The sequence below is a fragment of the Colias eurytheme genome, chromosome 24 (genome assembly GCF_061535395.1).
Source record: "Colias eurytheme isolate Ceu_HAF_F1 chromosome 24, ilColEury1 Martin Lab GWU primary, whole genome shotgun sequence".
NCBI classification, from domain to species: domain Eukaryota; kingdom Metazoa; phylum Arthropoda; class Insecta; order Lepidoptera; family Pieridae; genus Colias; species Colias eurytheme.
Window position 1 is genome coordinate 7,492,913 of NC_143003.1, and position 26,626 is coordinate 7,519,538.

At 33.5% G+C, this 26,626-nt stretch overlaps 1 protein-coding gene across 8 annotated transcripts in view; it reads right to left on the bottom strand.

Annotated features, from left to right (window-relative positions):
• Positions 1-26,626, bottom strand: part of PMCA (plasma membrane calcium-transporting ATPase 3) — a 126,064-nt gene that overhangs the window by 77,112 nt on the left and 22,326 nt on the right. For 5 of the 8 annotated variants that reach the window (XR_016458116.1, XM_090115774.1, XM_090115780.1 and 2 more), the window contains exon 1: positions 13,121-13,458. The exons of 2 other annotated variants lie outside the window; for them this stretch is intronic. The gene's annotated coding sequence lies outside the window, so the exon portion shown is untranslated. Of the gene's footprint in view, positions 1-13,120; positions 13,461-26,626 lie in introns of those variants that run through there. One more of the 8 variants, XM_090115778.1, reaches the window with a different exon arrangement.

Below are 26,626 nucleotides of genomic sequence, written 5' to 3' on the forward strand. Positions count from 1 at the left end.
AAAAAAAAATAGAATGAATGCTAATACGAGGAATCGTAGGATGATATATCATCCGAAGAGCTAAATGTTTCTACAGTATACATGAACGGTTAAACCCCAGAGGATATTAGTGGCCATTCCGCATATATTTCAATTGCTTTGTAGGAAAAGGGTTGCTACACCACTGCCCTATTGCCTACTGCAAGGGGATAATCAGCTTTATTCACTGGTGATTTACGATCACATTACTGTGACTTAAATTAAGCTCGAGATTGAAAAAGCTTACAGTAAGAGTATATGCAATTCGTTTAAATTAAAAATAGGCATTCTACTCACATTTAAACATAAACTGTAATCTTTGTAAACGCGTAAGTGTTATAGGTCTAAAATTATTAGGTCAATGCCTCCACCAGCACATGCACAAAACAATGCACTCACGTGACGCGTACAAATAAACAATATTATGCAACCGATCCCCAGAGCCGAGCTTTACTCGTATTTCCATTTGAGCTGCACGATTTCTAAATATTACTATTTTATTTTATCACGATTCACGATGCAATTAATTGTAGCATTTCATTAGAGGCTAACATGCGAAGTGCTTAGCACTTTAGGTAGAACGTAGCTTACCTTAGCAATTACGGCACTTTCACGTTCAGATCGATGCTGTTTGTAGTTTTTACGTTAATGTACGTGAGTATACGTTTCCAAGCGATGAATAAACACTAATGCTATGTTACTAATGTTGGGAGTCATGAATAAGCAGCGATTACTGAGAATTAACTAATTAGTCAAGTAATCCTCTGTTTTTATCAATTCTTGATGTTTATGAAGAAACGTCGTCATGTACGATTTAATACAATAACAAGTTCTTTACTTAGGTAACGTTAATTAGATTAACAGTAATGAAAAATTCTGGCGTAAATGAATGAACACGGGATTAGGCAACACTAAGTTGAACATTAAACTAGATATTAATATCCAGAATACTGTGCTAAATTAGGGCATTACTTTTATCTTGAACGCAAATATATAAATTTAACTCTGAATTCAGAATTACTATCAATCAGCCAAGTTCTATGCAGTAGGCCGTAGGGGGTAAAAATTATCCTATTAGATTCACCATGAGCAGATCTTCTTCCATCTTTACACGGAACAGTACTTTAAAACATACCCCATTCCTGGAACGGATTCTGGAAACTTACGTTTCCACCAATAAAAACGGGACAACCATTAACGTATTCTATTTCAAATTCCAATGATGCAACCCTATAGCGATTCATCATCACATTTGTTATGCTTGGCTCCAGCGAATTGTTTTACCTAGTGTTTGGACAAGCCGATTGATGTTCAGCGCGGATGTTTTTGAAATGTTTACGCTTTTTAGCATCCGAAAGGTGCGATTAGACGCTTTTGTTCTTAGATATTTGTGTATCCAGCGAATCGGATCGATCGCCCATCCTTGGACGACTTTTATTGTTTCCAGTGTTTTTAGGTCTCATTTATTTAGTCTGGGTCGAGATTGTATTGCGCTTAGAAAAGTTTAGTAGTTAACAACATTTATCTAATACACGAACTACCTACTTGAATGTAATAATTAGCCAAATACCTTTAAGTTGCTACCACAAACCGTCACCATGTCTGGTAATTATGTTCTTTTCTTCTGTTAAAATCAGGTTTTTCTGCTATTTACCTGTAAAAAAAAAGAGAACAGATATAAGTTGCTGTGAAAATAAAACATAACAATTTGTTTAAAAACATCAGACGGAAACTTTGGCAATATTGAAGGTTCTATAACTTGTAAAGTAAATTACTTATTTCTAACACTTTGTCATTAGCTGTTTATTCAACTAAATCGTGAACAAACTCCTTCTGAAAGTTTCTTCATTGTAATATATCTACGACGAGTCAAAGTTCTTATAGAAATATCTCATACCTCGCATATTCTGTACAATTATATTTTATTCTTATTCATAAACATATTATGTGCTCAATGTGAGGTGATGGGCCATTATGCACTTATATGTCAAAACCATTGCACTCTACACCTGGCTGTATCGTACAAATTAATTATATTACATGTTTACTAATTAAGAATGGATAGAAGCGTTACATGAAAACAAACATTTAATTAATGAACCACTTTTGGTTGACATAAAACGGAGTTTATAGCCAGTTTCATTAATTGGGTACTTTTGCAAGTTTAAAATAATCTAAACCAAACTTTTAATGATTTTTAGAATAAAATTTTTTTCTATCATCCTTATGCATAAAACTGAAATTGTAAAGCATGGTTATCTTAAATAAAACTGTGAATTCAGATCAGAACGATTAGCAAATCTACTGTTAAATTAAACTGTTTTACGTCGATGCACAAACAACATTATATTCCTATTTTATAATTTTCTTTTTCAACAAAACATGAAGTTATCTCAGAGTAAACTTCACTCTCACAAATTACACTTCAAACTTTTAATACAATAAACATCTAACTCCATAACACTATTCGAAGTATAATCGAGAAGCACGACCGCCATCTATACCAAAGGTGTAAGCATAAATCTCACTTAATTTCGGATTAAGATAACCCCAGCTTCACTCTGATTGGTAGCCGCATTCAGAATTACACAATTATGTGTTTACCCTCTGAAATTATACATAATCACATGTCATCTGTTCACGGTTCGCGCTTTCCTTGTTTATGATTCATTGATAATGTTGTTTTAATTGATGACAGATATCTACTACTAAGAGTATGTAGTACGTAAGTTGATTCGAGTAACAAATTTTAAATTCCTAACAAATTTTAAATCCTTCGACTATTAGAGGATACTTGATTTTTTTCAAAATCACGTAAAATTGTACTGATCCCATATGGACTGAAAGAATGCCATCTTCAGGCATATGAACTAAATTGCTTGTATTATAATAAGCAAGAATTTGTTCATCTTACATACATTGTAATCCTACAAAACTTTTTAACAGTAACTAACCAAGAATCCAATATTCACACAACTAGTCTCCAACTTCCGCGGCCGATGCAACTTTCTTGGAAAAGCGAGTCGTGTGCCAACCGGGCCCTTGTTAAAACTTCGCAGTCGCTAATAGCACCAGAATTGTTCCAAATAATATAAAGGAAATCATTATTCTGCTTTCCACGCATTTGTGAATAGAGAATGCATGTGAATGTTGACTTTTGTCACATCTTTGACCGACTTCATGTAACATTATTTTATTTTTATGCGAACAAAGTGAAAGTAACTAACATATGTAATTAAAATATGAACACTTTTCAATGAGTATATATTTTGAAAATAGGTAAGTATATTGCAAACATATTGCAAAAAACAAAACGCCCAAATTTAACGTGCAAATAGCACTGTTGCCATTGACTTTAGAAAGGTTATTAGCACAATATCCAAAACTGAAGGTTTAGCCGTTCTCTAGCATCGAGATGTTAATTGAAACGCATATCTGCTAATCATTATTACGTCACTCATTTATCTATGAATCAGTTTTAATTGCCTGCATTTATTAAATGCTCAAATACACAACATGACCTATCTTGATGATGTCTCATACTTAAAATTACTTATTATACAATTTCTACTCAAAATACGAGGTACGTATTTCGAGTCCTTACTTCCCGTCCGATTAGGGCCCTTCTGGCCTCCTCCACTCAAGCGACAGCCCAAGCCGAGGTTCGAGATCCCCGTCAAGGGGGGACGCCCTTGCGCATGTCGCTACCAGGGTGAACCTTCAGTTCACCCCCGCGTCCGCGTTAAAATGTAGAAGCCCTTCTGGCTAACATTGAGAGACACCACACAAAAAAAAAGAGTCCTTACTTCCTTCAATTTACGAACGCTCTCCTAAACGCACAAACAAACAAAACACTAAAATTCCGCCTGACCATTACGCAAGCGAAGGTTAACCAATAACGCAGACAAGATAACTGCAGCGAAAAAAGCCTTAATTAAAACTGCAGTAGGTCTTAATATTTAATTCCGCAAAAAGATTCACGATTGCAATAAGTATGATATACAAGTTATACAACAAAGAGCATATTGCATGTGGGGGCTCAAATTGGAGCATGCCGGCTGTTGTATTCAATACAATGCTTTTCTTTGTGAATATTAAGCATTTTTTTAGTCTTTGACTGAAATATGATTGGTGTTTTCGTAATCATTTCGTTGCTGGCGTTAGATTTACTGTCTTATATTTTGTCTGTTCATATGATTGATTTACGGATAGGCATGTGCACAGAATATTTTTCAATAGCAGTCCTCGAAAATTTTGGTTGGAATGCTTCTTACATTCCTACTAAACTTAACTCGTGAGTGCAGAAATAATTTCATCATGTTTAAAATAATTTTACAAAAACTAGCAATGTGGTTATTAAACAAAACAACATTATTAATATCAATCAAGCGTGATTGACAACAGTAAATAAAAACCACAGATCAATAAAGTCCAGAGGCAATTACTCCCAGTCTCCTATACAGGGTGTCCCAAAAAGTAGTGATATACTGAAGCTGGGAGGTAGAGGACTTAGAGGGCTATCCGAATCACCCCCATGTGTGTTATGCGATTTTTCGTATTTTCGGAGTTATTACATTTTTTTCAATTTTTCATCTATCGCCGAGTACGATGAGATTTTTATTTATGGTGACGTGAATTATTGCGCTAAATGCTTGTTTTTTTTTGTGTGCTAAGCTGAAAGATAGGCCAATTCAGTATGGTAACATTTACTATCGTTAGATCTTCGAATGGAATAAAAAAAAGAATTAAATGCTATGAAAGATAAAATTACCCAGTATGTTCATAACTTCAAGGGCCCATAAAAAATAAAATCACATAAAAAAGGTTTTCCATTTGGCTTTTAAAAACTTGCTCTATCGATCAGGTAGCTACCCTAAAAATTTCATTTTATTATTCTGAAGGCTTCAATCGAAAAATTGAAATCTAAATGTGGTAAGTGCAAAATTTTTATTAACATGGTGATTATTAAAACCAATAAATAGGTGTTTAAAAATGAATTTTTTTTAAATAGCCCCGCTGTTGCTCAATGCAAGTGCGACATCACCGTAAAAAGTTGTCTTTTTAATGTCTGAATGCTCTTTTATCATTTTTAATGGTTTCTTCTGCTACTATGAATTTCCGGGTTATTTCGTCCAAATTGTTGCAGTCTCTCGTCTTTGTAGTATCCCCACGGAAAAAATTCAATAGGGTTTATGTCCAGAGACCGTGGAGGCCAGGCTAAAGGGCAAAAATACCCTGAAAGATGGATTGGTCGTTGCAGCCTGCGCATGCGCCGGTGACGCCTGCTTTAAAGCCTGGCCTCCACGGTCCCTCGAATAAACCCCATTGATTTTTTTTCAATGGGGATACTAAAAAGACCTCGGCTACTTGAGAGAATGCCCCAATTTGGACGAAATAACCCGGAAATTCATAGTAGCAGAAGAAACCATTAAAAATGATAAAAAAGCATTCAGACATTTAAAAGACAACTTTTTACGGTGATGTCGCACTTGCACTGAGCAACAGCGGGGCTATTTAAAAAAATTCTGGTAATTAAACACCTATTTATTGGTTTTAATGATCATCATGTTAATAAAAATTTTGCACTTACCACATTTAGATTTCAATTTTTCGATTGAAGCCTTCAGAATAATAAAATGAAATTTTTATGGTGGCTACCTGATCGATAGAGCAAGTTTTTAAAAGCCAAATGAAAAACCTTTTTTATGTGATTTTATTTTTTTATGGGCCCTTGAAGTTATGAACATACTGGGTAATTTTATCTTTCTTGGCATTTAATTCTTTTTTTTATTCCATTCGAAGATCTAACGATAGTAAATGTTACCATACTGAATTGGCCTATCTTTGAGCTTAGCACACAAAAAAAATCAAGCATCTAGCGCAATAATTCACGTCACCATAAATAAAAATCTCATCGTACTCGGCGATAGATGAAAAATTGAAAAAATGTAATAACTCCGAAAATACGAAAAATCGCATAACACACATGGGGGTGATTCGGATAGCCCTCTTGGTCCTCTACCTCCCAGCTTCCGTTCATCACTACTTTTTGGGACACCCTGTAGGTATCTTATCCAATTACAATCCCATATCTTGTAGGATATCGGTAACTTCGACTTCAACACACTTATCAGACACGTAATATGTATCCTTTCAATCACTTGGCTGATTTGCCTTCGTCTATCATAAAACGACTCCAGATTTCAACATGTGCGTCCAATAAACAATAATTTTGACGAATCGACAGTACAGTTACCGTATCCATCTGGCCATTGTGTAAATAATAAATATCTCGTGCCGTGTTTTTTTTTATTTGCACTGCCCACGTGGCTATTTATTCCGCTGTCGAGGCCATCGAGTTACGTCATATCGTTTTTACTATAATCGGCAGGTTGCTTCACACAGCTAAATGTTGAATTCATTCAATGTTTAAATTCTGGTTTAGATACATTTTAAATGAAACAATTTTTACTTACAACATTCGAGTTTATAAAGGCGAGGTTTAAATGCCTTTAGAATTAAAATAGGATTTATAAAGGTTTTCGCTTAATTATGCTAGCTTTAAATGTAATTAAAATAGATAAAATTGCAGGTAACTATTCGTCGGTTCTAGATACTGCATAAGAACATAAGATAAAATGTATTTTTCTAAATCATTTTGATACTATTTGTAACTACTACGTTTCTTCTACCCACAATTACCAAAACTTCGACTCAGGCATAGTTAAGAGATAAGACATGGTTTAAAATTTAAATACTAGGCAGCACACTGCACAAGGTTCGCTATTGTTTTAATTAGGTACCTACTAAAGTTATTAAGATAGCACCTCATTAAGATAAGGACAAAACAAAACGTGTGAAACAGTATGTTTTCTTATGTGATTTTAGGTGAGTAGGTAGGTACCTAGTCTTATCTTCTTATATATAAAAATGAATCGCAAAATGTGTTGGTAAGCGCATAACTCGAGAACGGCTGAACCGATTTCGATAATTCTTATTTTATTATATTCCTTGAAGTACGAGGATGGTTCTTATGTAGAGAAAACGTAAACATGTACCACGGGCGAAGCCGGGGCGGACCGCTAGTTACTTATAAATTAAAGTCTGTTTACGGTAACGGATTAAAACTAAATTAGGTATAATCCAGCGATTTTTTTGACATACATAAGGTAGGTTAAGGTTACGCTTTACACGTTATGCAAATACTGACAAATCAATCAAATAAACGTTATCAGTTATCAAATAGTAAATAATCTTGATCCTATTTAAACAGGACATGAATTTTGGTAAAAAAATATATTATGTATTAAGTATGTACAATAAAAACTAAATAGTTAGGTACATGCTCATACAAAAACTGTTGCTAAGGGCATAATAGCGATGAACAAAAAAAAATCAAGTTTTAAGCTCACGTAGGTATAAAAAAATTGTGTAGTTATATTTGGCCGTGTCTGGTCTGCGTAGGCGCATGACTCACGATCCAAGATGGCCGACAACAATTGGTAATTATCGACATCGGCGTCTGTTTGTTGTACTCTACGTATATTATCTTTTTTATATATACAAAAGGTGTAAACTTCCTGTGATAATGGTTCACTTGGCATAAATATTTCATCGGGAATTTGTTTAATATATGGCCCGGGTTTATTTTTGTCTATAGTGGCAGGTATTTGTAAAATGTTTGGTGAAATTGTAACAAGGCCGAAGAGAAGAATGTCTACTTGGAGATACAATCTATTCTCATTAATTTTAAAAGCAAACGAGTGGACGCATCACAAAATAAAATCAACAGAAACACTTAGCTAGCGAAAATTTTTCAACTAAAATCTGGTAAATTTTAAATGTTTTTCAATTTTAAATGTTTCACTGTGCTTTGTAATTATTATACATACCTACACACAATGCGAAACAATTCCCACCATAAGATAATTAGGTTTATAAGTTGCGCTAGAACTGCTTGATAAAAAACGTAGTTTTCAAGAACCGCGTCGGTTTATACTTTACCTATATATTTTAAAGTTTTTCTTATGACTTACTTTAAATAAATATATGTAACGTTTTTTATTCTCTTGAGACACAGCGGGGTATGTTAATTATTGTTAAGTCATTTGCAACCAGTGGCACAAGGTGATGGACCATATTATGCTCATTTCATTTGTATAGTTTATTTAATTTAAATAAAAGTTGACTATATTTGTTTGTTTTGTTTTGGACTCTGTAGCAGCTTAACAGTTTAACAGATACGTGTAAAAATATACGTGTAGAAAAAATACGAAAAAAAAGTTTTCAAGGGAGAATCTAGAAGACAATTAAAAAATCTATTTTATGAAATATTTTTGTTGACTACTTATTTTATAGGTAGATATTAACACTGCACTTTGCAGCACTTTATCAATAATTATGGTCATTTAAGAGAGTTAAGTAACAAACAATTCATAAAGAATTATTAAATATTGCATCCATATTGAATATTGATTAGTACAAATTACAAATGAAAGAAACTCAACATAATAATAGCCTGCAATTAACAAACTGCATCGAAAACATACCAAATAATGTAGACCAAGAAAGTGATATTTAAAAACTATGTCACATATTAGGCTTAATATTCTCCGAGACATGATCATAGACGAAGGTCATTAATTAAACGGTGACCTCATTAAGTGGACATTCGGTGTGACGCTCACAAGTGATGTCATTTGATTTCAACCCTTGACCTCACGCACGAGTGACTCAGTGAGATAAATCTTTGAATGCATGGAGTTATGTTATTCACATTTTCATATTATCTATGTTCTTGTAGTTCAATTAGAGTTCGCGTTACATTTATATAATTACTTCTAGTAAAAATTTATGTTATTTATTAAATAAATTGTAATTGTGTAGGTACTTATTTATTTATTTATCATTTATTCAGGAAATTATTACAATTCTTAAGACTAAACAACTGATGACGAAACTTACTTATTAACTTATTATGAATTACAAATCAATAACACGTTCGTTGAACCCTATTTAAAATGTTGTGTATGTGTATTATTTAACTGTAAGGTGTTTAGTCGAAAAAATAGAATAATAGGTAGTCTAGGGTGTAAATACTAAATACTAAATAGTCAAACTTAAGGACTATTAAAAACGAAATAAACGCGACACCTATGCGTCTTCATCCAACAAAGTTATACAAAATGGCAATAAAGACGTGATTTACTTTGCCTTGTATGCATTACACGGTTTAGGCGTGAAAGCGAAACAGCCATTTACTTTCTCGTTCATATAGGTATAAATATGTATCTGACATTACCAGAATCAAGATTTCATCGCGTCTCATCAAGACGAACATCAATATCATTATGATACATATTATAATGTGAAGTATAATTGGAGCCTGGTGTATAGCCATATCATCTCCGATTTCATGAGCCCACCTAGCCGCACACCTTGACACGACACCGCTGGCTGACCGTCACCGTGACGTCACACGACGGTCACCCGCTATTCGCGGTCGTGACGCACGCGCATCGACGTCGTATATCCGATCTTTTTCATGTGTATTTATACCCTCCGATAGCGTAATTAAAGGCATCCGAAACTCCGTCACGGGGTAACGGCCGTCTAGTCGACATATTTTAGTTGAAATCGTCGCGTTATAACACCTCACCCACTCTGGTTTTAGGCGGTTTAAGCACAAGCGGGTGCAAGTGCAACGCGTGCGAGATTAAGAAAAACAGAAATCATATTGTATATTTTTTTCAATTTTCATTGATTTACTTATGACAGAATTCAAAGTTTATAAAAATAAAATTCATACTACTACGGCCATGTTATTGCTCAATAATATTAATCCAAAACTGTTAAAATTTTAATAAGACACAAATGATAAAAAAATTATCTCATTAAGGGCCGATTTTTCAATGCTTGGATAAAACTTATTCGTCGAATAATGTATAAAACTACCATTTTAAAAACGTATTCTAATTGCCCGTATTTGACAGTTTACGTGACATTTATTATTATAGTGTAATACTTTATTGGACGGATAAGTTTTATCCAAGCATTGAAAAATCGGCCCTAAAAAGAATTACCAGACATCTTTCAAAAGCACTTATGCTATATTAAAAACTAAACATATCATACGTCCAATTGGATCGGACAGTTTAAAAACATAACCAAAAACTATTTTCCTATAAAAAATCGCAACGATTACACCGCGCGATAAACGCGCATTTATAAGCAAGCCTAGACCGGTGTGTAGTGCCAAATAGCTCCAAATGTATTGCCAAATGATCTCGCTAGCAGACTCCAGTGCTGCTTGCGTATTGTTGATTACATTATATTGCAATTTTAATATTGTATCATTCCACCGGTTATTATCGCTTCATTTTTATATTAATGTCTACATTTTTATGGAATATTTTATGGCTAATGACTTGATAGGACTGAAACAATGATGATGTAAAAAAATAGAATTATTTAGGAAAAAGTGGTGGATAGTATAAAAGTTAGTAACCTCTTGAGAATGGAAGAATCCATTTGGCTTTTAATTCAAGTCCAGATCTACTTAGAAACTGACCAGGATTTTAAACTCTATACAATTATAATGAGATGGAAAAATACAACAATAACAATAGAGAATAACAGTGATAGAACATAATTTGTTTGATGTTATAAAAAGGGCGAAGTCGGCAAATAAACTTCAATTTATCTTCCATAATGTATATAGGTAGGTGTAGGTATATCATAACTTTATTATTATATAAAGAGATAGTTTACTATCTATCGAGCATATTATTATATACATATATTACAACAGATCATACCACATATGTATCTCGAACATAAATAACATTAACCCATTCCAATAATTCATTACCCACTTATCTAAACCATATGAGCACCCATTAAAATATAAAAACTGCCGTTGAACCGAGGCAGGGGCCAAAATGCAAACCTACACCATTTATGAATAAAATAGAATAGTTTTATTGCCAACAATGAAGACATTAATTGTGGTTACATCCACCATCACATTATTCCTTGGCAGTGTGCCCACAGATGAAAAATAAGGTTTCTAGGGGAACAAAACTGTAAGGCCTACATTGCAACCCTCTCAACTTCTTAATTAAGTAGGTGTACTTATGTTGCTCTTAATTCCACTGAAGTGAGGTTTCCTCGCCTTTCATCTTAACAATTTGTTCTTTTAAATATTGCATAATCACTTATTTTGGGCTTTGATAAGCTGTGATAAGATTATACATAAATTACTTTATGACAATGTCAATTAGGAGGAGCATGTCTTGCTGGTTGACCGCCTCCTTGGTACAGTGGTTGTCGCGTGAGTGTAGAACCGAGGGGTCCTGGGTTCGATTCCCGGTGGAGATGAAGAAAAAAAAAAGTCTCGGTCTGATAGGACACAGAAGACTGATCGCCTACTTGTCCCTAAAGAAAATCGATCAGTGAAACAGATGTATGCATAATGCATCTGCCCCTTACCCCACTACGGGGACACGGGACTTCAGTTATGTCTTGCTGGTTAAGTATCAACTTTAAAGGCTGGTTTCATAAATAACTATACAAAACATAATTTTGGACTCCAAGCAAATTTGCGACCAGGTGATTGGAAATTACATACTACTTTTAGAACTTCTTTCACAATAAATTTTATATAATGCATGACAAAAAATGTAGACTAAATACTAATTTCCATTAAGATATAAATATGCTTTAGTGATTTCTTGATTAGTTATTGAAGCCTAAGAATTTTATCTCATCTTTAATTTTACATTGCTGTATAGATAAATCCATTCTCCGAACCCATACATATAGCTTCATCGGTACGCCATTTTATAGTAAATAATACATTTGTGTACATCATTTTTAATGTTATTTGTAATATAGTGTTAGAGAAACAACAACAGTAATAAGTTTTTGAGTAAACAATTTACTAAAACAATCACAGAAATGTTGTTTTCTGTGGTCTATTATATTGTTGGTGTTAAATGAATTATTATAGGTATAATATGAGGATGTACATATTAATACAAGGATATTTGCTAGTAGGTATGTTGACAAAATTCTTCAATCAAATTAAATTACACTTTAGTTCATGAACTGTGTGTGGTTTTAATTAAACATTTCAAATGTAGTGTTGAAGCACATGTTCATCAGTTAATCAATTATAAATAAAATACAATTATAATTGTGATATTGTGGAAAACAAATTATTTTGGAAAGTGTGGTCTAATGAGCCTATTTGTGTAGTAAAGATAATGCATGCCTTTAGTGAGACTTTTTAAAAATATTTTTTGATCTCATTTTTGAATAAAATCTTTTCTAAACCAACATACCTAATTGAATAGGTATTCATGAGCTTTGTTTCAAATATGGAAATCCACACTTGTTTCCTAATAGGAAACAAATTGATTAGGTATACAAATATACAACGCCTACTAGGTATATTATATCCTTGAAATATTCTGAAAATTCGTGAATCTAATAAGAAAACAACAAAAAGACAATAGATGTTTAATATTTGATGAAATACTCGACTATTTCGACTTTTATTGATATATATGATATTTTATATCTACCTCATTCTTCATCGCGATATTCCTAGCATACGTCACTGTGATGAAAAAACGTTTTTACTGCACATAAAATAGAGTTGATTTCAATACACGTTACTTCCACAATATTATATGTAGATGGTTGGTATTTGATAAAATTCATAACCTAACCTAAGTATTAAGCGATATTGTATAATATGCACTAATAATAAACGCGTTTGGTTGTCCACGAAGCCGGTTTGTCTTGCTAGTTACTACAGATAATGCTCGCGTATTTATTTTTACCCATTACGCACGCACAGCTGTCTGAAACTCGCCCGGCCAAGGGACAACGTGATTTTCAACAATTCATTAAAAATCCACCTTTATATAACTCCTCGCCGCCACTAAAACTATACATTTTGTCGCTAGAACCTCATTCGCTATATTTGGAACAACATTTCAGCCCCGATAGAGAAATCGACTGCTCTAAATAGCTGTGCCCGATTCGTTCTCATAGAATATAATGTATTTTCAGCGGTTATTAAGTCACTAATTACCTTGTCCTTATCAGGGTCGATGGCAGAGTCACAGGAAATAGTAGATATGGAAATATTCACAAAATCCTGCACTTTGTGGCGAGAGTACACAGGGCGTGCAATCACTTAATTCACAGCCGGCAATGAGTAATACACAAGGGACTAGTCGAACACAAAAGGTAAACAGAAAAAACACAGATTACACTAACTTAAAATCTATGCTTTCCACAAAAAACCTAATTATACAGAAACGAAAAACGCGCCAACTGTCAAACTAAAAAACTACAAGCACCAACGCGCCGCGCTACTGCGCGGTCCGAGTCCGCTAAACTGACTGCCAAATGCCGACTGGCAGCGCCGCCTCGCCACTGGCCGCGATACGAGTCTACACAAAACCGTCCGTCCGTCACCACACACTCAACGACAATCGGCACGCTATGGCATACTTTTGTCGCAGTTTACTTTACATTTATATATAATAATAAAACAGCAGCAATTTCCTTATCTCATAATTGACAAAATGTTTGACTAACGTCGGCGTTATCTATATCTCAGTGCGACAAAATGAGATAACCGCCCGAACGTGAATTCTGGCGACAAAGTTAATACGACCACGTTAAAAAGATCGCAGCAGAATACGCAAACCAGCAGCAAGGCAGTCATCTATATTTGTTCGGGATAGACGAACGGCAGACGCGCATGCGTCAATTGGCCGCGGGTACTACGTCAGTGAATGACAAGCTCTGCGCTTGTATTAGCCGATCGATTTTGAAAGAAATGTGATGTCTTGAGCGAAATAGGGCTGTTACTGCTTTTATATTTAGTACCGTAACCGTAAAGTGCACAGCGCATGCGAAAAGCTCGGAAAGACGTGAACGTTGGCCTCAAACTAAGGGCGCCGTAATGAACTACCTAGTTAATTATAATTTAACATTGTTTTTAACTCATTATTATATTTATTACGACTTCAAACGAACTACACTAATATCTTATCTTTGCTGAGATTACAACATTCTGTCTATCTAGTTACTAGTATCTACCTACAGAGGCTACAGACGGAGTTATAAAGTGATTAGTTTTAACCATTAACAGAGTTACATAGGTACAGTAGGCGCTTGCTAATCCGGCACCGGCAATTTTTCCTCTATGCCGGATTGTCGGAAATGCCGGATTATCGAATTACTATAGGAAATAAGACTTCATATTATTTATTTATTTATTTATTATTTATTTATTTATATTTAAAATGGTAAGTTGAATTTATTATAAAAAAATACATAAATTAATTAAAATATTAATTAATTATGTATTAAAATTACATATAAGGTTCATCATTTGTGACGTTTTCGTTCAGTAATCCGGCGTTCAGCTATGTAAAATGCCGGATTATAGAGCGGGCTGTCTGAGTCCCGAAGTGCCGGACTACTGAGCGTGCCGGATTGGCGAGCGCCGGATTATCGAGCGCCTACTGTATTGTAAAATAAAAATCAGAATACTACCCGATACGTAGTTGTGTGCAGTACAGTAAGTAGTATAAAATAGGACAATAATTGAACTGATACTTTAATAACTGATAATTTAATAAATGAATGAACTGAAAAATAATGAAATGAACTTTCGCTCTAATTTAATAAATGAATCAAACAGAGGCGCTTTTAAAGTGAAACTTTTATTACATCGTCTCAAACTTTTTGGTCTGTGTAGCGCATGTCGCGTGTATCGCGGCTATAGTAGGTATACCTACTCGGCAGCCGACCGACACGCGACATGCGCTACACAAAGCAGTGTTCGGAACCGTTCGAACAGTTTCACTTTTACCGTGGTTTCATAAAACCACACAACATTTTTTTGATATAACGTACGAAATTGGTTCATAAATAGCGAAATTATGAGGAGCAGAAATCAATATTTTACTCTAAAACTACTCTAGGTATAACGATGTTATTATTTACCTAGTACCTTAACTACCATACTAACTAATCGAGGCAAACACAGTGTGGGATAAAAATAGAATAAAATATTTTATCTAGGTAGGTAACAGGTATAACTTATAAGTACATATTTTATAATATCTATCGTAACTAACTTCGTATAATAATCTCACCAAAATTTTTAGTAGTTACTACAATCAAATAGGCTTTATCGTGATAAATTTGAAAGTTTTTAATTTTAATTTTCTAGTAGTAAAGTGCAGTTGAATTTTGACCCTTTATATTGGTTTTAAATATTTTATTTTTACAGGTACTGATGCAAGTAATTATTTTCTATTAGCTTCATTATTGAAGCTTTATTATGATTTTAAGATGCGATTTATAAAGTAGATACCTAACTATAATATAACTGCATCATTTGATATTATATTTTTTGCCATTAAAAGCCGGCAAAGCACCTGTATAGTGTTACAACTGTTTATGGGCCAAAGTGACCGCTTATCAACAGATCGCCCACCTGCCCTTAAAAAAAATTCTTGTTAATAATTTTGAGAAACGATTTCAATTATTGTATAATAGACCGGGAGATACTGACACAAAATTTCGAGTCATTTGTAACAGGATGGCGGTTCTACAGGGTTCTTAGTACGCAATGACAAAAAGAAAAATGATGATGTGAACGCTGGTACCGGCGGCTTAGTCGCGTGGGCGTTAGTCGAACTCGTCGGAAAATAGCGAAAGTCAAACGATTTGTAACAGTATGGCACTTATTTTTCCTGTAAGTTTGAGGATCAACGAATATAAATACAAAATTTCAAAGATCTAGGTGTTGGAAATCTTCACTTATATAAATTAATAATAAATTTATTTTTCAAGTATGACAGCACTTTTTCCCCCTACTAGAAGTATGGCAAATATAATAATGGTCACATTTTATCAAATACTCTCCAAAAAGCCAAATGCAATACTGGTACAAAAAGATAGGCGAAATAAAAAAAATTGCAGATTTTCGGCGGTATGGCGACCATTTGGAATCGTCCGAAAAGTATGGCTTGGCGATTTTCGTAAATGGCTGCACGACGATGGTTACCTGTGCAAAAGTTAGCTTGGTACAAATGGTTGAATAATTATTTTTTTTAAATCAACACATTCGCGTCGGTATGGCGGGCTGTAAGTCATACCGGAAAAGTATGGCATGACACTACCGCCTACTTCTTTTTTATGGGCTATCGGTAAATTCTAAAATTTTTGTGTTACAAATCGTTTGACTTTCGCTATTTTTCCGACGAGTTCGACTAACGCCCAACGCGACTAACCCACCGGTACCAGCGTTCACACCATCATTTTTCTTTTTGTCATTGCGTACTAAGACCCCTGTAGAACCGCCATCCTGTTACAAATGACTCGAAATTTTGTGTCAGTATCTCCCGGTCTATAACGGATAACCCATTTAAAAATTCTTTAAGTGATGTGAAAGCTCTTAAATTAACGTCAATTTAACTCTAAAAACATTCCTATTAATTTTAAATTTTAATTAAGTATTAAAATTAATTTTACATTCAATAAAATGTCCATAGAAACAATCGCCTAATAAATTCCCTTTAACCATTGCAACATTATCAAAGCAAGCAAAATATTATGTATTTTTATCAACATATAGAAATATTTCCAACGTGTATGAATGTTTGTTTGGTTAGACGATAATAACCCTTCTTCCATTGAGATAAGGTGCTAAATGTGCTCGAATTGAGCATTATGCTTGTGGATGGTGTCGCATAATCTATTAATATAATTAAGACAAGCCTTGGCGATTACTGATCAAACACTACTATCTGGGCTTCAGAATGTAGATATTTAGGGCTCCTACGTTGTACTTATTTTATTTTCCTTTTAAAATCTACATCTACATCTACACTATCTACATCTACACTATCTACACTAATATTATAAAGAGGAAAACTTTGTTTGTTTGTTTGTTTGTTTGATTGTAATGAATAGGCTCATAAACTACTGGACCGATTTTAAAAATTCTTTCACCATTCGAAAGCTACATTATCCACGAGTAACATAGGCTAGGTTTTATCCCGGAAATCCCACGGGAACGGGAACTATGCGGGTTTTTCTTTGAAAACGCGGGCGAAGCCGCAGGCGGAAAGCTAGTCTATACATATATGGGAGATCACCTATTATTTATTTAAAGTTAATGAAAATTTAATGGGGTATTAACTTTTATGGTCCTATAAATTTATGACATTCAGTGTTGAAATGGGGTCATTGAATAATTCAGTTTTGGGTGAAATTGGATAAATTTTTAAATGTCCAACAAAATATTAAGCCATATGTTTAATTCAGTGTATTATAGTCTGTTGTAACAGCGCATTTTCCTGACTTTTAGATAAATTATTGCGTGTAGCTTGCTAGTCGAATAATGTATATGGGGGAAGCAATTGATTACACACTGTTGGGACTTAATGATGTAATTAAGAACGTTCCCCTATCACTAACCCAAAAAGAAATGTAATAATTACCTCTATCTACCACGATTCTATAGTAGTTATTCGATGAATAGTTATTTCAATAAATAATAACTTTCTTATATCTTATACATATTATCTTATATCTAACAATTTTGTATTTTAAAAATGGTTTTAATAATATCAAAATTATGATATATTAAAAATATTTTGTGACAGCCCTATAATATGCGGACGAGATAACGAGTTGCGTCAAAGCTTATCATAAATAACAATCAAATTAAGGATACCTGGACTTTACTTGCGTACAATTGTAATTAGTATTTATCACGAGGTAATTAATTATTTCAAATAACTTTAAAAATAGCCAATAGTTTATATTTGTTTTGGGCGTTTATTTATTTGTTCTATTAAGTATACACTATAGCGATACATGTACCTATAGGCAACATATAGGCTATTTGGCTTATCAGATAAGAGTCGAAAGTAAAATCACGTATTCCAAGTGTTAGATAAATATAAATTAAATTCACATAAATTATCATATTCTTAGATAATTAAGGCTTCAAAATTTGTGTTTAGTTTAATACCTACCTAATTGATAAGAACTGTACGAGTATCCGAGTTTATTTTAGAAACAATGAAACTTCGTATCGTATGCGAATTATTTTTGTATTTACGCAAGAAATCGAACCCGAAACGTTTAAAATCGTTTATTAGCGCCAACCATCTGGGCCGTAAAGGTCCGTCCGGAATAGCTGTGAATGTGAACGATTACTTCATTGTCTGCTGACGTCACATTTGATTTGTGACTACGAATTTATAACAAAGAATACATTTTAACGTGGAAGTCAATTTTATATTTGTGTAAACGCAGCTTAACGAGCCTTCAATGTATACGCGCCCTAAACATGTTGTGCACAGACTACTTAGATTATTTATAACATATTGTGCATAATATAGACGTAGGTATTAAGTTTCAAGCAAAGTATAAAATATCTTCTAAAAAAATATTCAAATCATTAAACTATTTGATCGATTGATCGCAGACGAAATAAATTTCGTAGATAAATAAAATAAACATTAGTTAAAAATTTAATAAAGCAATTTGTAACTAGTACAATATTTCCTTAAAGCTGATAGGTAAAATTATATCTAATGTTTATAATTATTGTTCATATAAATCATAGTTAACCAGCGGTAAAAAATGATTTCACTTTGATGTAGATAGTAATTATAACAACTGCTAGATTATTGCTAACAGAAAAAATATAAAATATAGGTATTAAAAACGTTTCTATTAAAATATGTATCCTACTAGTTACGAGCACATCCAATATCATTCGTATAAAAAGAAAAGATTTGCACCAGAGAAAATGTTTTTTCAAATTATCATAAATCAGTACCGGCAACGCCATCTAGCGAGCATTATTGCAAACTCCTCTTATTACATCTCAAATGAATATCCCACAAAAAGTTGCGATTCATTAAAACGCAGTGTATTTTGTGATAACTATAAGGATAGATTCGAATTGAATTGCAAATTTCACGTAAGTATGCAAATTCCTGCAGCCCGCTTGTTACAGACGCGGACGTACAAAACTAAATCGACACGGTTTTGATACGAAACTTTAATTTCAAGTTGGAAATCATTGTTCAATATTTTTAAAGATTACGCTTTTGTGTTTATATTATTCTTAGTTTTACTAATAGAACAATGTTTACAGAGAAATATACTGTATTTATTTTGGCTTTTTATCAATTAACGGTAATAAAAAAGCGACTGCTTTGTGATATTGATAATTCTCAAACATGGTGATGTGATTTAAAATTTGTATAATAACTGAAATAAACAGTTTTTAATGAAATCTATACTAATATTATAAAGAGGAAAGGTTTGTATGTATGTATGTATGGTTTTCACGCATAAACTTTTTTTTTACCATTTTCTATCATTAGTACATACTTACCTGTACAAAAGGCCATAATTTAAAGCAAGCGTAATATAATTTTCTCGACTTCACTTGCGTATCAGCTGTTATTTTCTTTCAAGTTTTGTTATCACGAAAAAATGTTTTTATTCTTCTCCATGTTCCAAATTACCTATGAATGATAGAATAATAATTCAAATGTTTTTCGACTCATATTCTAAATTCAAATTCAGATTCGAATAGGTAGGCCAAATATTTTTTTACATTAAAATATAAAATGCTACTTATGTTATTTTTTCATTCTGTATTTTCATACGTTTTTAATATTAATCCTATTATAGTAATGTTCTTGGCAACTTAAAAAATTAAAACATGCATTTATAATTTATATTGTAGTCGGCGTGGCCCTTTAGAATGGATTGGAAATAATTTAGTATTTAATTGTAACACTAAATATTTATATCGTACCTTCACTTTTCTCTAGGATATATTTCTTATTTATTGTTCTAGGCGAAAAGAAATAACAAAGTTTCACACAACATCAATCAATTTTATCTGTCCCCGTCCATTTACGCGCAGGTCGACAAATCCGAAAATAGGCGGGAAACAATACAGACTAAACACGCATGTCTAATTTTTTTTTCAGCATTGTGTCGAAGGAAACAAAATTAGACGGCATTGGTCCGGATTTATGTTCTGCGAATAAACAGAACAATTAATATCGGCAGTTAGTATTTTATATTTAATTGTGGTTACACGTGGTGGCTATAATGGAATTTTGACTTTTCATTCTGTTTTATTAATAATTATATAGTTATATGGAATAGACTAGATAATAATATTTAGTAACAAAATGAAATTGAGGTAAGTGTGTCAAGTGAATTTAGGAAACAAATTAATGTAAATATTAAACATTATAAAAATTCAAAATAATTCTTGAAAAAATTTAATTTAATATTGTTTGATTTTTCTTTTTCAGCTACGCCCGAGTTGAACGCAGATAAATAAAAATACATAATGACGTATACCTACCTATAAGGCTATATTATGGTAATTGATTGAGCCGATGTGGGTACTAGGTAGGTACCTACATAGTTTGCGTAGACGTGGGTTACATATCCAGGAATTATTTATTTATGTTGATTAGTGTATATTTAAATCGTATCAAACGAAATGTATTTTTTTCTCCCTTGATTTCGTTTTGCAACAGAATTAATTGTATATCGGATAATAACAAAGGGTCTGGTGAGTATTTATCAAATAATAAGACGTACTTATTAAGTTTTCTTTAAATTAATTATAATAAATATACATAATATTATGATATATCATATTTAATAAATTGTATCACAGTTCCACTGTTCCAACTGTATTACTGTTAACTATACCTACCACCGAAAACTGCATCATAAAAAATCTGATTATGAATTGTTTAGTTATTTTTAACCTTAGCATATCCTTATCTCCCCAACAAAAAACCATTACGTGACATAATGCACACATTTATCATTATTTGTGTTTAAATAAGTGAACATCATATCATAATAATTAGTACCTAACAGTGCAATTTTTAGGTATACGGTGTTACAAAGGACTTACAAAAACAAGAAAAACATTGCTTTTACAAAAGTTTTTATATTTATAAATCTTCTCTCTTTGTCTTTTAATTTATTTAAATTTATTGTAGGTTTTAATGGAGCGTACTTAACCTAGTATGTGTGTGTGTGTTGAGCTAGAATGTTTTGCTGCATACATTCTTCGTAATTTTCTTAATAATATTATGTGATGATAATTCAGCAAATTATGTTGTCCGGAAAATAATTATAAATAAATAAATATGCGTTGTTTTATTTCTGATCTTGGAAAAAAAGCAGTATCGTTATCAGTTATCAGAGCCGTAAAGCCCCTTGTACATGTTCTGCAGTTTTATAACAGGTAAATACTATCATCGCATGATATTCAAGTGCACAGATACCGAAACGATTCAGGATATATTACATAGTGAATAAACAAGTAAATAATAATGGTCTGATTATTGCAGTAATCCCGATAAAGCATTCTGACGCACGTCATTTTTGACGCAATCCTTTATCTTATATATAAAAATGAATCGCAAAATGTGTTGGTAAGCGCATAACTCGAGAACGGCTGAACCGATTTCGATCATTCTTTTTTTATTATATTCCTTGAAGTACGAGGATGGTTTTTATGTAGAGAAAACGTAAATATTATGTACCACGGGCGAAGCCGGGGCGGACCGCTAGTTATTGATAAAGATAAATAAAGTATCAGAAATCGTCAGATTAGCTACATTCACTTACGCACGACTTAAGTATTATCGGAAATAACTATTCTATTGATTAATTTTCAAAGAAAAACAGAGTTTTAAAATTACCATTCAGAAGAGATTATTGGGTAGGTAGTTAGGTACCCCATGGTGTCTTTATTTCTACCTTAGTTTTCTTCATACACAACCTTACACATTACTTACGTATTACGTACTTATTACCTATATCACCTACCTACATTGTAATATAATAAATGTAACATCTTCATCATCTCATCTTAACCCACATTGAAACTCATTATTCCTTATGCGACACTTTTCAGTTCTCTTAAATTAATTCATCCCCAATTTATTCCACAATAACTTTCCAGCCAAAATTAGACATAGCATTTACCCAACGCGTTTCCAAAATAGAAACCAATCTCTCCATCCTGCATTCCCCTAATCCCGTATACCCTTAAACGGGCAACATCCACATTTAATTATTGTTGATGGTTTTGGGCCGCGATCGTAGCTTACTGCGCTAATTTGCCTCCCTGTCACATAAAAGAACAATCTCTTTTTGTTTTAATTATAAAAACAGCTATATTGCGTGTGTTTAAAATCTGGAGAATTTATAATTCTGCTCATGAATAGGCTCTATCTAGGCCCTAGGCAGGCATGCCCCTTCATAGACTGCATCACTACTTACCATCAGGTAATGGTGCAGTCAAATGCCTGGCTATTTCTATATATAAAAAAAGAACTTCATTGAAATTCTCGTAAATACGAGCGTATAGTGAATTGGGGTAAAGTTAAAAAATAGCAATTCACCACCCCCCAGTTGGCTTGCCTCCAACGAGGCTGGCACTGGCCCAGGCTTCCGCCGCTGATGGAAGTAAGAAGTCTAGATTGTCTATAGACCTCAATAAATAGGTCATGTCAGGGATAAGTTGGGACTATAGATCAGAATATGAGGACGTCGGCTGGACCTTGACGCTGGACAAAACTACAGATAATGGAAATTTATAAGCTAAAATCGTGTAAATGGGTTTGTTTCTTCTTATATAAGTAGGTATGTATTTTGATGTGGGAAGGAAGGGTTCATAGTCAAACATGACAAGGCAGGTATTTAATATAAAGCTTTTAAAATATTAAAGTGAAACTGAACTACATTATTAAGTTTAGTTTTTCTTATTATATTTTTCTGATAACTATTCCCTAGCTCACTAAGTAATATATCCTGAAGGTTAAAAAAAATAATAAAATAAAAGTCATAGAGTACAGACGTAGCTGTCAACACATTCCATACAGTCCACAGACTATAAATCTAACGGTGTTGCATGACAGCAAAATAAATTACATTATTGATAGCGTAATGGTTGAATAGTACGCGAACGCAGATTTCCTGCTAAGAATACCTGCGGTTTACTAACATTGAAGATGAATCACCTGTAATTCTTTCTGTATGACTAAACTAATGCTTTTAATGTGTTGTAAAATTAACTCGAATATAACCGACTGACTTAACAACAATGTAATTTTTCTCGAAGAATAAACTGATCAATATTGTATTTTAAACTTTGAAATTAAATCGTTCATCGCTCTAAATTGAAATTGTATAACACTAAAAATTTATTTAAAGATAATAATTTCAAGTGCTTTCGCGGTGAAATAAAATAATCTTCTTCTTATATATAAAAATGAATCGCAAAATGTGTTGGTAAGCGCATAACTCGAGAACGGCTGAACCGATTTCGATAATTCTTTTTTTATTATATTCCTTGAAGTACGAGGATGGTTCTTATGTAGAGAAAACGTAAATATGTACCACGGGCGAAGCCGGGGCGGACCGCTAGTCTTATATATAAAAATGAATCGCAAAATGTGTTGGTAAGCGCATAACTCGAGAACGGCTGAACCGATTTCGATAATTCTTTTTTTATTATATTCCTTGAAGTACGAGGATGGTTTTTATGTAGAGAAAACGTAAATATGTACAATATACAAATATACGTAAGTTTAAGATACTTACGTACTATTTTAATAAAAAAAGATGGAAATAGAATAAGTGTTAGTTTTCGAATAAAATAAAATAGAAAATTGTATCTGTTCGTTTCCATGATTTTATTATATTAGGTGAAACTATACTTTTATAAATAAGAAGCCATAAGCTTATGAATTCCCGACTGTTATGATAATAAGCCTGCAACTAGCATAAAACGCATACGTGCATATAATATCATGAAATCATAACAATACCTCTTTATAGCGCTAAAATCTTATATATAAAAATGAATCGCAAAATGTGTTGGTAAGCGCATAACTCGAGAACGGCTGAACCGATTTCGATAATTCTTTTTTTATTATATTCCTTGAAGTACGAGGATAGTTTTTATGTAGAGAAAACGTAAATATGTACCACGGGCGAAGCCGGGGCGGACCGCTAGTCTTATATATAAAAATGAATCGCAAAATGTGTTGGTAAGCGCATAACTCGAGAACGGCTGAACCGATTTCGATAATTCTTTTTTTAATATATTCCTTGAAGTACGAGGATGGTTTTTATGTAGAGAAAACGTAAATATGTACCACGGGCGAAGCCGGGGCGGACCGCTAGTCTTATATATAAAAATGAATCGAAAAATGTGTTGGTAAGCGCATAACTCGAGAACGGCTGAACCGATTTCGATAATTCTTTTTTTATTATATTCCTTGAAGTACGAGGATGGTTCTTATGTAGAGAAAACGTAAACGTGTACCACGGGCGAAGCCGGGGCGGACCGCTAGTACCTACTAAAAATAATGTATCTTTTTGCTTTAATCTGCATCAAATAAAATTATCTTTAATTCAATCTTCCATTTTATCAACATTACGCAAATAGATTATAAATCAAAGAACGATTGACGTCTTGCGTAAATAATAAATATAATCTGTACGGGTAAATATGTATTTTTAGCAATAAATATTTGTTAAAAATATTTTATAGTAGTTACAGGTAGTACCTACTAGGAAATTAAATGTATAAGTAAGTACCGATGAATCATTATTGACAATCATTTGGAGTAGTCTTTTTAAAATTGCTTTTTTGTATTTTTCTAAGATTTTAAGGACTATCTATGGGATAAAATTAACTTATTATGAGAAAATATAAATTTTCAGATTAAAAACTTAAAAAACTCGAAATATATATATAACATGTACCTATCTACTATCTACATATATGTATACCTACCTATTTACTTTTAAATAATTCTCCCCTCCGGTTTATTTTTGTCAATTTGATAAAATTATTATATTATTAGTTGTTGATTTAATCAATCCAAGCAAAGACAGGGCGGGCGGATGACAATTACTTCCGCCCAGATAGGCCTAATTAAACAATAAACAAGATTGAGACACGCGTAATTATTCTTTACAAATAAATGTAAACTACGTAAATTTTTCGTAAATTCAAGTTATATAAATTTATGACACAATTTTTTGAAAGGTAATCGCTTATCTGTGCAATGCTGAAGTTTGAATTTCGAACGTGGAAACAACAACATCAGATTCAAAATGTAGTTGCCATACTGAAATAAAAACTAAAACAAAACATGATTTATATTATGATGAAGCATATCTACATGATGTATGAGCAAATATTATAAATTATTGTATTTGCCGAAGCTTTAGTTTAGCTGGTCTGCCGGGCGACAGTGACGTCATCGAATGCGCGCGCAATCCAACATCGATCCATTTCGCCGCTTTCAGCTACTGCAGCGCGCACACGCTAGACGAGCTTCGCTGTATTATATAATTGTAAAGCGCTTTAAGAACTTTCATTGTATTTTGAATGTGTGGTACTAAACAATAATTGAGGTTACTTTTAACGTAACTAATGGGCCACTTATGTTGTTTAACGATGTTTCGTAAAAATGTAGTTTTAATTGAAATTGTTTAGTTTTAGATGTAGAATTGCTGAAAATAATGCAGACTGCAGTAGGTAATTTCGCCTGAAACTTGTACTTTCTGATTCTTCTCGAGAAAATTATAAGTAAGTACATCGTAAGTATCTATTTACTACAAAAATACAATGCATAATAAATTGCATGCATAATAAATTATAGTGTTCTTTGGTGTGATTGGTATTTGCTACGTTGATGTAAGATATAAGTCTCTGAGCAGTTTTATTATAATATTGTACGAAATAATTCCCAGAAAATGACCGTAATAACAAGTTATGTTTTATCATTTTGCCAATGTGAAATATGAGTAATGTTTCATGAATTTTTACTACGTTCCAGAGGGTACTCGCGCAGATGAAAAAGGAAGTTGCCACGAGGAGACGCAGGATCCGAAACGCAGCACTTGTTCGCAGAAACCGCGTTGTTGGATTGTATCTTGAACAAAAGGAGAAGTATGAAAAGGCTGTGAAAGATGCGCAATGCGAGAGCTGGAAGGAGTTTTGCCGGAAACAGGATAGAGAGGGGGTCTGGGAGGGCATCTACAGAGTGCTGAACAGAGCCACTAGGAGAGAGGAGGATCTGTCTCTTACGAGGGGCGGTGAAACCCTCGACGCCCGAAGCTCTGCAGAACTGTTGGCGGAGACTTTCTACCCCATGGACTTGGAGAGTGGTGAAAGTGAGGAACATCGTCTGACGCGCCGGCGGGCGGAGTCTTTGGACACCGAACCGCCGATGGGTCCGGACGATCCTCCTTTCATCATGGAGGAGTTGAAGGGAGCCGTTAGGTCCTTCAATCCCAAGAAGGCCCCCGGGGCGGATGGCCTCACGGCCGACATCTGCAAGCACGCTGTAGATTGTAACCCGGAGTGGTTCCTTGCGCTGTTGAACAGGTGCCTCACTGTCGCCTACTTCCCCAAACAGTGGAAGTGGGCGACTGTGGTGGTCCTGAGAAAGCCGGGCAGGGAATCATACCGGGT